The sequence below is a fragment of the Agelaius phoeniceus genome, chromosome 1 (genome assembly GCF_051311805.1).
Source record: "Agelaius phoeniceus isolate bAgePho1 chromosome 1, bAgePho1.hap1, whole genome shotgun sequence".
Classification (NCBI taxonomy): domain Eukaryota; kingdom Metazoa; phylum Chordata; class Aves; order Passeriformes; family Icteridae; genus Agelaius; species Agelaius phoeniceus.
In genome coordinates this window covers 15,774,281-15,787,330 of record NC_135265.1, presented here as the reverse complement: position 1 = coordinate 15,787,330, position 13,050 = coordinate 15,774,281, and the positions used below count along the sequence as shown (strand labels likewise).

The 13,050-nt window shown below is 45.8% G+C and overlaps 1 protein-coding gene across 2 annotated transcripts in view; it reads left to right on the top strand.

Annotated features, from left to right (window-relative positions):
- The first annotated feature begins 328 nt into the window (after positions 1–328).
- Positions 329–13,050, top strand: part of JCAD (junctional cadherin 5 associated) — a 60,037-nt gene continuing 47,315 nt past the window's right edge. Inside the window, exons 1-2 of one of the 2 annotated variants that reach the window (XM_077173522.1) lie at positions 329–470; positions 9,563–9,641. The gene's annotated coding sequence lies outside the window, so the exon portion shown is untranslated. The remainder of the gene's footprint in view (positions 471–9,562; positions 9,642–13,050) is intronic. The other variant, XM_077173525.1, reaches the window with a different exon arrangement.

Sequence of the window (13,050 nt, the reverse complement as noted above, 5' to 3'; positions counted from 1 at the left end):
GAGTTCATCTGCTGCCCCTCACTTGTCATAGTATCTAGCATGAAATTCCACACATGCCTTTTATTTAGGAAAGAACACAAAAGTATGTTATCTTATTCCTCTGGAATTTTCCACAGTTATTTAGCATGTTAGTTTAAGCATAATTGGTTAGTGGGCTCTTGAAATCTATATCTTAGCTGTGCTTATTTACATCAGGCTAAAAGTAGTTCATTTCAGTTGAGGTAAATGTGAAGCATTAGATTGGAAACGTACCTAATCCATCTCTCCTCCCCCATGACTAGAAATCCTGTGGTTAAAATAACACAGCCTCTATTCAGAGCACAAACTTAGAGCTGTGAGCAGGAGCAGGCTCGGGATTTAAACAACTCTCAGCAGATGAGTCTGTTCACGGGTCTTCCTCGGGTTTGTTTTTCATCCTACTTTTGATCCATGAGAGGAAGAAGCCAGGCTCTCTCCTCTGGGCAAGCAAGGTAAAGATTTTCTGCATTCTGTCTACGGTTGCATGCGCTTGTAAAGGAGCTTATAAACACGATTGCAAAAGGGCTGTTGCAAAAGCAATTGTAAAAATGTTGCTGTTATAGAGCAAGTGTTTGGCAAATGGCTTCACAATCTTGCAATGTCAGTCTGGTCTCCTGGCTATTTCCACACGACAGTGAAAGGATGAAATGATAAATCTTGCACAGAGAAGCAAGGAGCAGTGATTCTCCATCACACACCAGAGAAGCTGAGCCTGTAGGAAATAGCAAACCTGGGAACTGCTGTCATCCAGCCAGGCTACAGCAGAACTGGCATTTTGCTAACTGCCAGGTATAGTCCCTCCTGGGTTTGTCCAGCTGCTGTAATCCCGTTTGGGAGGCTGAGGCTGTGCTGGAGGATGGCACTGAGTCTGTTTACTGAGGATATGCTAATGCTGCTCCAGCGTGACTCTTACAGGAACGGCGGATCCGTGCTTTCAGGAATGTTTGGATGCGGCGTGCCAGATAATTAACTGCTTTTCTTTCCTCTTACTGCTTTCCAAGTCACAGGGGATGTAGAAAAGCATCATCTTTCCTTGAATCCTTATTTCATTTGAAATCCAGGAAACAAGCGTGATGTCTGTGCTGATGCCCGTGGAACTGCACTCCCAGCGCCAGGGTCTGTTAACTCTGCCAGCCCTGCGCTGCTTTTCACAGGGGATCCCGAGTACCTCAGCAGCCCTCCTGCACCCGATGTCCAAAGGCAGAGGGTGGCACTGCTGGGGGGAATATGGAAACACCCGTTACTCACATTTTTGCTTAATTTAAAATAATGCTGCCCCTCCCTGCCCCAAGGCACGGGACAGTATGATTGCGTTGGGATTACTCTCTCCTTCCATCGGGGTAGCACAAAAAATGCTGCTCCAAGTGCTACCTGTCCAGTACTGGAGAAAGCCTTGTTTTGCTCACAGAGATGCTCACTTTCCCCTTCTTCTGCTTTCCACTCCTTTTTTTTTTTTTTTTCTGTCTGGTTTCCCATTGTCCTGTGTGCAGTCACTGGCCACCCCGGTCCCCACAGTCATGTCACTCCCCATGGCAGCATGCTCTCCGCTCCTGCTGGGCCAGAGGAGAGGGGGACACGCCAGCTCCTCTCAGCACGGAGCTGCCACGCTCTGGGGAAGCTTTTGAACTGGAAAAGGGGCCCTTGTCCCTTGAGCCAGCAGTGCTGCTTTGTCCTGGGAGAGAAATGCAGCGTTATCACTTGGGTGCCCGGCTCAGGGAGGGACAAGCAGGGCTGCAAGGAACACAAACACACCTCTTTTCCTGATTCTCTGAGCACACCACGGCAGAGAGGCAGCTCAGAGAGAGAACATGTGCAAAACAAAGAAATGCGGTCAGGCAGGAACTATAAAATTCCAATATAGAAAGTGGAGCTGATGTCATTTTAACGTCCTAAGCAGTGCCAAGAATTCTAAGCTCTGTATCAAGATTCAGTGCAAAACCCCCACAAACTCACAAGTTGTTCTTGTGGAAAAATTAACTTTTATGGAAAATATGCATGGGAACATGCCAGAGGAGTGTGTTGTTTTATTTCCTTTATTAATTTTGAATACATTAGTTCAGAGAGCAATCCCATTTTAGCATCAGCTGCCTCTATCCAAGAAGCAGAAGCTCACACACACAGCTCACAAATACTGGAGGCGAGGGAGCTGTGTTTTCCTGTGTGATCAGTTGTTAGATGGAAAGAGCTGCTCGAGTAGGAAGGGGTGTGGGAAGGCTCAGTGGGATGACTGACTTAAAGCTTTTTTCCTGGTGACATATCTGAATCGTGATCAGATGCACCTGAATGGAGCAGCATCATCAGCTATTATAATGCTGAGTGCGTCAGAGGTGGGATTGCTGCAGCTCCTGTGGTAAAGGTTACTCATCTCTGTCCTGCTGCAGGACCGCCCTCGCTGTTGCTTCTAACTTTGTCAGACTTGAAAAGTTTAGACTGAGCTCTTCCAACTTGATTGTCTGCCTTGGGATAAGTTCTTTTCTGGAAAATTTCAGCCAAAACTGTCCAGCCAGTTTTGTCCATTCCAAGAATGAGCAAGGGAAAAAGGAATTGTTGTCCAACTGGAAAAAAAAGAAAGGAAGAAACAGGAGGGGGGAATCTGGTGATCCTTTTTTTGGATAGTTCTTATCCCTCTGTGCTCTGGAGTTGAGATCTGAAATTTGGCAGCTTTCTGCTAGGAATGTGATTTTTTTTTTTTAACTTTGTAAATCTCCTCCAATTTGGCTTAGTGATAGCCTTTGAAGGGAGAAAATAGCAACTTCTTAGGGATGTGCTAAGGCTGAGCAGTCAAAATCTGCTGAGATTCCTTCCCACATGAGTGAGCTCAGCCCAGCATCCCAGCAGCTCCCAGTGCTGACCCCAGTGCTCCTGTGCAAACAGTCAGTGCTACCAAGCTCCTGCAGATCCTGGTTCTTCCCCACAGCGTGACAGGGACCCAGGTCCTCTCTCTGCAATCCAAGAGTCATCCCAGCCCGAGGAGCAGAATGAAGATGGGCTCTTTGTGTAGTGCTGCTCAGGGCACTGAGTTGATGGTCAGTGGAAAGGGAGGCAGGGAACAACACTGATATTTCCTGTCACAGCCTGGTGGCAGACAGGGACCCAGGCAATGCTGGGCTAAGCAAAGACCTGGTACTTGGATGCTAAAGCTGGAGGGATGCATGGAAATGGTTTGAGGAGTACATGGCACAAATGAGGAGTCAGGAGGCTTTGGGAGCAGGTCAGGAAGGTGTATGTCAAGGTGTGAGCCATAGGGAGAGTCCAGGCACACCAGAGCTTGATATGAAACCTCAGCTGCCCCATTCTTGGTCCCTTTTTGAGAATATGAGTGCTACCTCAGAACTGGCTTCAGTCCTACTCTCCCTGCAGGGTCTTCTGTGCCAGGTCTTGCTGAGGCTGTCCCCAGTCTGCAGCTAGTGGCTGTGGGTGCCCCACTGTCTGCACGTGCCAAAAGGCCCTGCTCCTGATGTCCACTGCTGGGATGGGAGCTGCTGGGAGCTCTGCCTCCAGAATGTCCAGTGTGCCTCATGATGAACACTCCTGCACAGCCCCATGGCTGTTGGTCACCCTCTGGGGACAGCTGAGATGGGTGACCAAGATCCTGATAAAATAGTGCCTGGTGCAGTCAAGCTGTTGCTTACATGCCTGTGTCTGTTTCCATTTTATTCAAATGGCTAAAGAACCACCACCCTTGACAGAAGTACTAGAAGAACCCTGGTACTACAGGGAAATGTGTCATTGTAGTTCCAAGTTTTGGGAAAGTCAGTCATTTTTATTTAGGAGAAGTTGGGAAGAAAATAAAGCCTAGGACTGCACTGAACTCTAAGGGAAAAAACCAAAATTCTGTAGAATTTCTCCAGTGAAAAAAGTCCATCCAGTACCACGGGATAAAGCTGAGACCTCTGGCAAAATATTGCGTGTTCATCTAATTAACAATTGTACCATAACACATAGCACAAAGGAGGCCTAATTCTGGCATCTCTTGCCTCATGGATTTTTCTGTCATAGCAGTATTCTAACAGCCTATTTTTGTATGCAATGCATATGCAACATTGGAGACAGATGGCAAAATCTCAGTGCTCATTGTGACGTGATTTCCACATCCAAAGGTAGGAGCTGCAGCCTGCTTGTTTCCACTCCTGCTGCAGTGGCAGGGAAAGGTGGTTTTCCTCACTTCTTTTATGACTATAGGCCATGGAGCAACCTGGGCAGCCCCTCCTTCCACAGAGACAGGCTGTGAAGTTTTGTCATCTTCATCAGCTCCTGTGAGCCCTATGCACACATCAGCACCCAGCTCTGTGAGACTGTGCAGAAACAAAGAACAGAAGGAAAGGAGCTGTGAGAACAGTGTGAGGAGATCAGAGCTGCCTACAGCCAGCTGTGGAGGGGGGAAGGAGCCCTAGGAAGCTGTGAGACATTGTTGGCCAGTGCTGCAGGCAGTGCTTGCTGTGCACTGACAGCCTTGCCTTAGTCAAGGATGTCACAACCAGGAGTTTTAAGCAGGGATTTGCAGGAGAACTGAAACAGAAAAGGAAAAGCAGAGGTGGATACTTATAGGTTTCTGCTCCAAGAGCCAAGGTAGAAAATGGACATCCCTAGATTTTGATGCTGAATAAGTATGGAGTGGAGTTGACAGTTGAAAGAGCAGAGATACTTATTGGGAATGTCCTTGTGGGAGCTGTCACAAAGTAAATAAATCCAGGAGGATGTTGCTCTTACAACTTTGATGAGATGATTACAAGTAGGGAGCAGCACCATGACTGAGGCAGTCAAGTCTGTGCATAAGGTTTCTTGCACAGATCTAAAAGAGCTGCTGCCTCCTCATCTGGCACCCCAGCTGGCCCAGGCAGCTCCTTGCACAGCCCAGGGCAAGAGTCAGGTCACCTCGTGAGTGCTAACCCAAAACCTTCAGGGCTTGATGAATTGTTTGACCTACTTGAGGCTCAGACTCCACTCAGAGAATCCCATGCTCTTCCTACAGTTTTGGCCTGAATTAAACCAGTATGAACATGACTGGTTCAACAATCACAACACTGTGCCTTGGGACTTCGCCTCTGCTGGAAACTAAAGTACATGCAATTAATTCTGTGGTTCCTCAATGAACAAAATGGGTCTTTTGTGTAATACTATTACTCATTTGTTTCCAATTAGTTATGAATCATGAATTGTTTTGTCTCAGAAATTAATGCTATTTTTTTCCCCAAATTATCAGTTTTTACCTACTTTGCATACCCCGATGTTTCCACAGATTCTGTGAGCCAAGTCTTCTGTCCTGATCCATGCCAGAATCTTGGGTTTCTGAATGTAATTGCAGAGTAAGATTGAGGTCTTCAGATCCTGTGGCTTGAGAGAATCAAAATGACCCAAGACCTGAGAGAAGGTTGCTACTTTCCTGCAATTGCATTTCAAATATAAATATGTCTTCATTTTATTCTGCTGTGCAGTGATGTGTGTTAGGGTGAAACATCCAAAAATCTGCTTATGGAGTGGATGTACAGATTTCGTCTCCTATCAAGGCACAGCCCTTTCTGAGTACTCTTGTAGTGACCATCTTGGTTATCCAAACAGTGCTCTCCTGTATAAATCAAGTCCTGCTTAATACAGGGGATCTGCCAAGTCTTCAAATGCATCCATGAAATGTGTCACTTGGGCTGTGTGGCCTTTACAGAATCCTCCAATTTCAGGGACACTTTGGAAAAGTGACTTATTATGTGCTCTATTGCCTTGCAGCTCAGATGCAGAAGGGGAGTGAATACACAGTCATCAGGAAAGAAATACTCATTTCTGATAAGGCAAAAAGGCCTTACCTTTTTCAAAAGAAGGAGGCTAGCACAGGGTGAGGAAGATGAGCATTTCAGCCTTTTGCACTGGTGAATTTGGGAAACCCCTACCCAGACACAAATTCACACTGACTGGATAGCACTGCCAGGGTTTGCACCCCTGCTACACATCAGCAGAAGGCAGAAATCTCCTTATCAATAACTTCCCTCAGAGAAACAGAATCAAACAAAACTATGTTTGATCCAGCTCCAACACCTTTTCTCATAATGGATTGTTTTGGCCTCTTGGATATGTGTAACCAAATGCTGCTGCTTTTCACACGCAGTTCACTGTGTTTAACTTGAGAGGGATCTTGCTTAAATATTTATTTAAACAATAACATCCCTTGAGTTCTTTGTAAATTGCTGTACAAAATTAACCCCAAACACTATTTTAAAAAATGATTAAACTGGTTTTCTGCCTGAGCGCAGTGCTGTGGGCCAGTGCCTCCTTCTACCAGGGCTGAAGATCCTGAAGCTCTGAAAGCCAGCTCCTGCTCCACAGGACTCATGGACCCAGCCCTCAAATTTTTCCAGCTGCTCTCAGAGTTGCAGAGCAGAGTTTCAGAAGTTGTGTTGGTTTTGACCCAGGAACCCCAATGTCCTGTAACTTCCAGGAACAGGCTCTTTTCCTGGATGCAGGAAAATTGCTCTGAGAGCTGTCTCTTCCTACTGGTACCCACAGACCATGGCTGAGGCTGGAAACACAGCAATGCCAACCCTATGCAACCCACAACTGCTGGGCAGCATGAGGAAGCTGAGGCTGCAGATTTTTTTTAAAATAGTATTTAAATTATAACTTCATAACCTTCAGGTCTGGGAATTTTCTGAGCAAAAGACCCTAAAAATACATAAACCACACAACATACTCTCTACTATTTGGCTGGAGTCTGCAAATCTAAGGACTCACTATCCCAAATAAAAATACTTTTTATTGTATTTAAAAGAGGGGGTTCAAACTCTTCATTAACAGGCCATTTTCTTGTATCTAAGTTTTGTTAAAGGTGGACTTACACAGAAGTGTAGGTAGCATTAAAATTATCTCTTAAAAATGTTGCACTGGATTAGCAATATTGAAGTGAAGAAGAGCAACAGCCCTTCTTCTGCAATTCTAATTCCACGTTCTTCCAGCATCTTGATGAATCAGTTATTGGCTAAATCAGTTATAGTCAACATGGACTTGGATGGAAATTGAGTTACTCACCAGCTAAAGTAAGTGCAAAGAAGATAATTCATTATGCTGCTCCTTAGCTATAATTGAAGCTCATCTCCTCATTTGAGGCTCTGTGTGGGTTTAATCATAGAGCTGAACTGGGGGAAAAATACCAGAGCTTCTCTGAATCATTTTTATTCTTGCTCTGGTTCTTTATCATTAATTACATCAAGACATATCTCCAAGGAGACAAAGAGTGGTGCCATCAGCCTGCTGCCGCTTAGGTCCCCCCAAAACCTTCACTTCTTTTGCTAAGTGCAATGTGTCTTTGCATGGTCCCTTTGGAGGAAGAGGCAGGCTGCATTTTGCTTGAGATCCTTCTTGTTCTGAGTGCAGATTTCCACAGACTAAATAAAAAGGTACAGCCTTTTTAGCACTAGCACTAGAGGTGAAGCTGGGAGATCAATCAGCCTTTTCTCAGCTGAAGATGATTGCAGAAACAGTTTTGAACATCAGGAGGGTATTGAGCATTACTTTCCTCCCATGGTGAATGCAATATGTGGAACATGGGCCTCAGACATCCCTTCCTTTTTCCAGTCTGAATGGGAAAGACCTCCTTGTACTTTTCTCTCCATTAGGCAAGGCCATGGTCAGCAGCATGGATGAAGTACCACAGTTCAATAACTTCAAATCAATACTTCATTACTCATCTCTGTTCAGAGGAAGCATATTTTTCTCTCCATGGGTACATAGAGCCTTTATCCAGCTCTCAATCACCCAGACATCTTGGTCAGTTTTAGGGTTAATTTCCTCCTTTTAGTTTCCTGCCATTATTTCCTCACAGCACCTGGAGTCGACCTTTGCCAGTAAATGTGTCTGAAATAGGATTTCCAGAATAAAGGGGTTTTTAATTTTTTTTTTTTTTTTTGCCTGGACCAGTCAATATGAACAGCTACTTGATAGCTAGAGAAGGGTTTTTTTCCAAACTTTTGTGATTCAGCTCTTGCATAGCCACTGGGCCTGGCAGTTCCACTTCAGGGGATCTGAGAATCATGCCTTTGTCCACAATCAGATCAGAAAGTGAAATTACAGAAAATTTTAGGGAACTGCATGGTCCTGAAACTGTAGTTTCAGACATGTCCAGGTTGCTTAACTCTAGAGAAACGAAACATTTTGATGGTTCAGAAAGGAAACAACTTGTTTCTAGTTTGAACTGAATGAAAGCCTCTGAGTTCCTCTCAGTTTGACGTTAGTCCATGCCCTCTCTCTTGTGCTGTGGTGTCTCATGAGGGCTCTTGCTTGCCCATAGCTGTGTCTGACCAGCTGAGCTGCACACACGCCTAACTCACAGCAATCCTGTGTCGCTCCACTGGAGATGGGAGTACCCCTTTCACCAATTTTCTCAAGATCATACACACCTGTAACGGAAGGTATTCACCCAGACAAGGGACTTTGGAAACAAGGACTGCAGCAGGAATCTCACCTCAGCCTTGGGAACCTGATGTAAGACCCTGTAAAATGCAAGACTGAGGAAACCAACCATGTAGCATGACCTGAAGCTGTGCCAAAAGAAGCAAGCCCACTTATTTCACTGTGCTCTTGCAAGGACTGGAGCTGCCTCCTGGACATGGTGATACTTCCCAACTTTCACCCTCCTAGATCTGGAGAAGCAGCTTGAAATGTGATGCTCCACATCTGTTCTGGCTGTCCTACCCACAAAACCAGCTGTTTCCTTCTGCCCAGTGAGTGCTGCAGGGTTGGGGACAACCTGGGCAAGGGGCAAAACAGAACCAGGAACTGTGACCACTGTACCAGGCACCCCTGCAAAGGTCAGAGATGTTTGCATGGCCAACATCTGCTCTGGTTTAATTCAGTCCTGTTTGTGTGGCTTTGTGAGCACTGAAGCAGCAAGAGCCCCAGTGTTTAACTACTGTTATTTATTAGGTAGAATACTGCCCAGTCCTGAGCCTGAACTCTCAAACTGAAGCTCAATATATACAGTCTATCTTGCCTCTCTCCAAACAGCATCCAGCATCAATCACAGCACTGTAAATTGTTTACACAAAACTGCAGACATCATAACTTATTAAATAAATCTCTTGTCGGTCAGATAAGTAAATATTTCGAAAGACTGAACATCGTGGCAGGCTGGAACTGCCTAGACCAGCTCCAAATGGATCCAAGCTAACAGGGGACCATATTTGCCTTGCCTTTGATGTCCCTGCTCCAAAATGGGCTGAGAAGGGATCTGAAAACAAGCCTCCCTAAGGGAAGCTTATGCAGTTTTAAAGATGCTCAACCTTCTGTAGAGGTAACAGGAAGAAGAATGTGGAAAGAGTTTGCAAAGAAACTATCTTCCTGAAGAAGTAAATTTGAACTTGTGGGAGTCAGACCCTCCCCCTCCTTCTCCATGTCCTCCTCTTTAAACCCAAACAAATCAAATGGATGCCAAAAACTCTCTGCTGCAGAAGGGGTTGAGGGTTTGTTCCTTGGGCCGTAGCTGAGATTGCAGGGGGGATTTCTCTCGCTGTTGGTGGAATGGATGGTGGCAGCACCTTCACACAACCACCTCTTCTTGCAGGCAGCCCTCCCAGGAGCTCTGGCTGTCAGAAGGGGAATGGTGCTGGCTCTGCCTCCCACAGTTCTGCTGCCTGCCCATGGTAAGTCTCTGTGCTTTTGCAAACAGACCATGGCTGTCTGCTATCGGAAACACGCAGAAACATGTTGTTCTATGAGATACTTGTTTCCAATCATTTCCAACAATTATTTGGGATATTTTTCTTTTCAAATTCACTGAGTTGTACCAGTTCACCTCCTTTTCAAAGGGATTGTGTTATATGCAGGAATGTGGAGTTGAAAGGACGTGAATTTTTGCAACAGGAATTTGTTTTGGAAGCAAGCGAGTTGGAAGGAGAGGAAACGGGCAGCCCACCAAGGGCTTCGGCAGGATTATCCCACCCTTTCAGCAAGCTACAGCCAGGGCAACTCATGAGCTGGGGCTCAGCCTGCTTCTGGGGGGGTAGGGACAGACAAACTGCTCTCCCCAGCAGTTTAATACAGCACAGGATCCAGTCATGTCTCTTGAAACCTCATCTGAAAATTCCCCTCAGGCACAGACCTCACTGATGTGAATCATGGAATCATAGAATATCCTGAGTTGGAAGGGACCCCCAAAGATCACTGAGCCCAACTGTGGCAGCCACTGCGAGGTAGGAAAGCTCCAGCTGGGTGAAGCTGGCTCTGGGCTGCTGCTGTTGGGTCACTGGGGTGCTGAGGAGGGCACTCATCTGCACAGCCCCTGCCAAAGGCCAGGCACACAGTCCATTACCAGATGAAAACTCATGGGCTTGAGTCTAACCTGGTGCTGAATGAGTGACTCAGCTGTGTGTTTGGCATTTACTTGTTTGGTGCCTGACTGGCACCTCCTGGCCTGCATTTTCTCTAAAAAGATTTTAAGTCTTAGTCTTTTGAGATACTTCAACACCTCCCGTTGCTGGTGCATCTGGGTAGTTTTCTTAAAATATATGTTTCCTTGCACTGTGTGTTTCACTGATTTAATGTCAGAGGCATGTGTGAGGCTGTCCATGTTTGCAAAAACTCAGGGGTTTCATCCCAGGGCTGAATCAAATGCTGCCAACACAGCACAGTGCAGACATAAATAAAACATAGCTTGTAGAGACCAACTGTCAGTGGTTCTCAGATCCTCAAATATCCATTTCTGTTTGTGCACAACCATACTTCCTGGCACTCCTGCCTCAATATATTCAGTATAAACTGATGATTGATTGAGAAAACAGGCTAAGAAAAAGAAAAAAAAAAAGAGTAATTTCTTACACAAGTGGGTGCATGTGGAGGGGAGATGGGAAAAGGGTGCAGAGGTAACACTGACCTGGTGGCATACAGGGCAGCATGAAAAGGTGTCAATACAGTCAATATGTTCATGTCCCACACGTGCAGAGAGTTTTCACACCTTGGAGTAAATGTTTCCTAATTCCTAAACACACATGATAGGAAAGAACAGCATGCAGAAGGAAACACATTCTGGTAACTTGCCAGAAGGAAAGGTGTTATTTTTCAAAAGAGAGCTGGAGACACTCCAGCTCTGGATTCATATCCAGCTCTAGCCTCCAGCCACAAATACGAACCTGCACTAATGCAGACACTGTCAAAGAGCCACCACTCTTGTGGGCTGTGTGTCACACAGCTGTGTGGCATGGCTGTCACTGAGAGGGTGTCCCAGTGTGCTGGATGTACCTGTGGGCATTGCAGGAGGAATACCCTCCCACACCTGGAGCCCCAAGGCCCAGGGACTCACTCACACTCTGCAGGACCCCACAGCTCCCAGAGCCCATCTCAGCTCTGTCCCCTCCCCTCTGCTGGGGCTATGGGTGATCCATTTGCTCCACCAAACTCTGCCAGCCCTGGGTACGTGCCCTGCTCTCTGCTGAGGAGGGGATGTGTGGGTAATCTCTGCTCGAGGCTTTGCTGTGAGATGAAGGTACTGTGCAGCTGGCTCTGTGGTAGTGTTCCTATTGACCAGCACCTACAGGAAGCTTGCAGTGGGGGTAAATTTGCCCTTAAATAAGTGCATTTCTTTTCCTATCTTCATTGCAACATCTCACTGTTTTTTCAACCATTAGTGATTTTTTTCCTCTCTCTCTTAACATTGTCTGTGATTTCTGTGTCAGAAGGGGGAGTATTGTCAGATCACATTCTCATGATGGGAGAGGCAGAAAATCCGTTCTGTATATCATGTGACCTTGGCTTGCAACTCCACGAAGGATTTCTTCAAGCCCTGCTCATTATCTCGTTTTATACTTTAAAGAAAAGCGAAAATGCTGGTGACAAATGGCCTCGTTTATCACATTTAATTGACTGACTATTCTTTTAAGCCTCTGAAACACACTTTGGGCCAAAGCACTGGGAAAAGAACATGCCATTTACCCTGGTCTGCTGCCAGGTCACATTAAAAAATGTTCAGGAGGTGTTTTCTAGATCAGTACATGGAGTGGGAGCAACGGTGTGCACTCTCACCACTTCCCTCCTGGTTTCTAGCAACCATGACAGTGTCAGCCCTTTCATAAGCAAGCAGCAGAAATGAGCAGAAATGAGAATTTCGAGTGAAACTGTTGTGGGAAGGGTGAAACCACTAAAAAATTGTATGTGAAAGGTGTCAATACTTCCCTGCTGACTAGGGAGTGCCTAGAATGGGACTGTGGGGGTCTCCCTTCTTCCCAGAACTAACAACAGAACTAACCAACATTTCAGTGACAGCTTAGGCAATGTGAAAATCAGTACCATGCTTGTTGCAGCTATGGCTGGTGTGGTGCTGACTGTAGGTTGTGGAATGACAGCTGGAAATAGGGACTGAAAACCCCAAAGATGCAGTTTGGGGGGATGAGTACACAGCTTTCCCCAGTGTCCCTGAGACAGGCTGGCACTGACTCTGTGGGCTGCTGCTCAGCCCCAAGAGCCCACGGGTTGTGATGGGTCATGGGCTGCCCCTAATGTGTACCTATAATGTCATACTGCTGCAAACAAAACCCCAAACACCACTGTAAACTACACAGATAGAAACACAGCCTGTAAGATATCCCTCTTCCCTCAGTTCAGCTCCCCTTGCCAGTGTGAGACTTCATCTAAAGATTTTTCTTATGGAAGGAGATGGTATTCCTCAAAAAGGGTGTATATGGGTATGTGCAGGAAGGTAGGCAAAAAAAACTGGGTTTGATTGAAGAACAGAAATCTGAAGAGAGAAAAAAAAAAATGTTGTCAAGCATATAAAGGGCTGTTCAACAAGAAAATTAATAACCTGGTCTCTGTCCCCGCTGCAGATATCAGCCACATGCTAAAATTTCAGTCAGGGTGTGTACTGGGTCTGGCTGGGAGGGAGTTAAGAAAGACTTAATACAGATTTAAGGAATGTTTTTAATAGTAAGTGTAGTAAAACACTGAAATACTTAGTCTCAGGAGACTGTGGAGGTTCTGTTATTAAAGATTTTTCAGAACAGGTTATACAGACATCTGTAAGGATTCACCTAGGCATGGGATGGAACGATGGGCTGGAGC